General features: G+C 34.9%; 1 non-coding gene across 1 annotated transcript; it reads left to right on the top strand.

Annotated features, from left to right (window-relative positions):
- Window positions 1-868: 868 nt before the first annotated feature.
- On the top strand, window positions 869-975 carry LOC128290762 (small nucleolar RNA R71). Its single transcript, XR_008280549.1, has one exon. It is a non-coding gene; the product is annotated as a small nucleolar RNA R71 (small nucleolar RNA).
- The last annotated feature ends 2,739 nt before the right edge of the window (window positions 976-3,714 follow it).

Here is a 3,714-nt window from a genome sequence, read left to right as displayed (position 1 = left end):
TTTTTTATTGTAGCCTGCTCTGCTACTAGTTCTAAATTCTTCATATTTGTGAAATCTAAACTACTTTCTTCAATAGTGGTATCATTGACAACTCCTGGTAGCTGCGTACCACTTCTGAGTGTACTGGCTTTACACTATTCCTTCCCTTGAGATTGTAAACTTTTGATATCACTTGGCAGTGCTCTTTGAGGTCTTGATCTTAATGCTCTGGCAAATTTCCCCACTTGATTCTCTAAAGCTCTTAAAGATACAGCTTGACTTTGAATGATAGCATCATTCTTGGTCTTTCCTTTAATAGATCTTCCTTAGATGAAGAACTTGAAGCTGAATTTTGCTAAGCATTTTTCCGTGGCATAGCAGGTGATGCACTTGCAACATTTTGTCGAATAGCATTGATGGAAATTCTCGCCCCCTGATTACTCCAATTGAAATTGGGATGCTGTTTCCACACTGATTATATGGGTTGTTGTTGTTGTGGTTAAAATTCCCCACATAATAAACAAAGGCTGAATTCGATAGGCATTCAACAAAAACATAATTTTCTCCACAATAAATACATGTTAACTCAACTAGTTTCATTTCCTATACTGCAATTGGTCTTTTGAGTGTTTTAATCATATTCGTTAAATATGATACATGAGTTGTTAGGGAAGTAATTGCATCAAGTTCCATTGCTCCAACAACTATTCTGCCAATCCCTACTATTGTAATGGGGTATTGATAATCGTTGCTTGCTATCCTATCTAGAATTTCATATGCCTCATTATATGATTTATCAAGCAAAGTCTCGTTAATAGATGTGTCAACCACCATCCTGATATGCCCATTCTTTCCATTGTAAAACATTTCCATTTGTGTCCAATGTTGAAAACCATACATTGGCCATTTTCTAATTAACTCCTTGAATCACTCTCATGCTTCATGTAATGTTTCATCCTCAGATTGTCGAAAGGACATAATATTGTTCCTCAATTTGGCATTCATGGTTGGAGGATTATATTTTAACAGAAAACTTTGACAAAGTTCATTCCAAGATGTCACCATTCCTAATGGCAATGCCTCTGGCATGATCCGGTAATGAATAAGGGAATAACTCCAGTCTCAAGGCATCTTTAAGAACACCTTGTTGTCTGAATGAATCACAGACATCCAAAAAGATTCTAAAGTGAAATTGTAGATCCTCAGTAGGCAATTTACTAAACTGCCTTATAGTTTGTAACATTTGAAACATCACCGGCTTTAACTCGAAATGTTGAGCTTGAATATGCAGCCTAAAAATATCTAGATTTAGATCATCCAAGATCAGCACTACATGTTCTCTGATGGGTTTGTCTCTATCATCTATTATTCAAGAAATATTAGTATCCATTCTATCCTACTATAATGGCTCTTCTATAATCATTTCTAATTCTTTTCATTTCTCATAATTCTTTTCTCCTTCTTCTCAAGGTTCTCTCAATTTCAGGATCAAAAGAATACTCTTCAATTGCATAAATACCTCTACTCATGCACCAATATAGATCTTGAAAAACACAAAAAAAAAAATCAAAACAACTAATAAAGTTCAACTAATAAAAATTAAAGAGGTAATAACACACTAAATTTTTCAACAATATTGTCGATCCCTAGCAACGGCGCAAAAAACTTGTCACATGTGAATGTGTAATGCGAATGTGCAAGTGTACATGTTGAATCAAGTAATAAAGTGATGAGTGAGTATCATCCCCACAGGGATCAGCATTGATTAAAATAATTGGTTATGCTATTACTTATGAAATTTTCTAATGAAACCGTGCAAAAGAAACAGATGAAAAATTGATGAAGAGAATTAATGAATGGATTAATAAAATCAATTATGAATGAAAAAAATGCTAGGGCAATTGAATTGTTATGGCACTTTTCAAAGAATAAGTAGGAAGGATTTGTACTGTTGAATGATAAAGGTTTTGGAATTACTCAGGCTTTATTCTTATACTATAATAATGTCATGGTAAAATCTTGACCATTCTACTACTCAAGGATTCACTATTGTATGTCTATAGAACTTAAGAATGATATCAAGATTGTTCTTCCTTTCCCTGTATAGATCATAACTTCTATATTTAGAGTGTTGCAAACATTTTGTCGAATAATTGCCTGTATCAACTTATAATAATCCAATCTATTTAATCTTTTCATAAAAATCAGATCTACTAACATACCATACAATCATCTATGTCTAGAGCTTGCATGCATGCATTTAAAATAATCACAAAATTGAATAAAACAATAATATACTCAAAATCATACCATAGGTATTAAAGATAATAAAAATTCACCCAAATAATTCCAACCCAGTGAGATTTAGCTTGTGGATTGGACATTCAAATCCAAAACAAAACCATTAAACATAATCATTTAAGTTCACGAATCATAAAGTTCAAATAGGAAAATAAAGGCAGAACTGCAAGAAGCTCTCGCTACTCCAGCTTTCACTTTAATAATGATATTTGATGCAAAACCTAGGGCAGATTTCTCTTACCCCTCCTTGCGTTTGTGACTTTTCTGCTCTATATGCTATTACTCTCTCCTCTCTTTTCTCTAAGATTTTCCATGAGAATCTAATGCAGAGAGAAAACACTTCTATCTAATTTTTCTCTCTCTAAAAATCCTCTTTTCTTTTCTTTTCTATTTCCTCCTTTATAGGGTAGGTCCCTCCCTCTCAGCACATACCTTTTTGCTTCCTATTTTTTAGGGTGGTTTATCTGGTACAAGTACAGTTGACTGAGAGTGACGTGCACTAAGTGTTGTGTCCTCTTCCTAGAATTTCCATGGCATTCTTGTTGGCAATTCAACTAGCATTTTGCTACGACAATATTTCACTTTTTTCATTTTCCTATTCTTGTCTCTCTTCTCTTCTTCATCCTTCTCTTGTACCCAACCACAACCAACACCTTTCTTCTCCAATAATAAAAGTAACAAATAATAACATTTATAGCACAACCCAAGCTATGTTATGCAATGTTTAAAAATATCCTAAAAATGCAAACATAGTTACTTAATTACAAACAATTAATTCACACTAGAGGCTTGAAATATAACTCTTTACAAGAGTTATCAAAGACATCAATATCCTTATTTGTATTGTAACACCCCTAACCCGTATCCGTCGTCGAAACAGGGCTTCAGAGCATTACCAAAACTTTTAGAAACATTTACAAGTAAATCATGTGTAACACCCCTAACCCATATTCGTCGCTAAAATAGGGTTTCAGAGCGTTACTGGAACATTCAGAACATTTTACAATCAATTCATGCAAGTTACTATTCAAATTCCAAAATCATTCATAACGTCCCTAGGTTGGGCCCTCGAGGCCCAATACGAGCACTAGAATCAAGTCAGGACTTAATCGAAAACTCTAAGAATTTTTTGCAGATTTTCAAAAATTTTCCAAGGTGTAGGGCTTACACGCCTATGTGGTCCAAGGGACACGCCCGTGTTAGAGGTCATGCTTGACATCGTGTAACTCTCTGACTTGCACACATAGCCATGCCACACGTCCGTATGATAGGTCGTGTGGTTAATTAATTTAATTCGAATTAGGTGCAAGTTTCACACGGCCAAGACACACGCCGTGTTCCACACAGCTGAGACACACGCCCGTGTCTCTGCCTATGTGCTCAATTCTGAGTATTCTATTTCTCAAAATTTAGGTGCAGGGGACACACAGCCTA

Source organism: Gossypium arboreum, chromosome 3 (genome assembly GCF_025698485.1).
Source record: "Gossypium arboreum isolate Shixiya-1 chromosome 3, ASM2569848v2, whole genome shotgun sequence".
In the NCBI taxonomy this organism is placed as follows: domain Eukaryota; kingdom Viridiplantae; phylum Streptophyta; class Magnoliopsida; order Malvales; family Malvaceae; genus Gossypium; species Gossypium arboreum.
The sequence above is the reverse complement of the archived record's forward strand: the minus strand, read 5'-3'. Positions and strand labels throughout refer to the sequence as shown.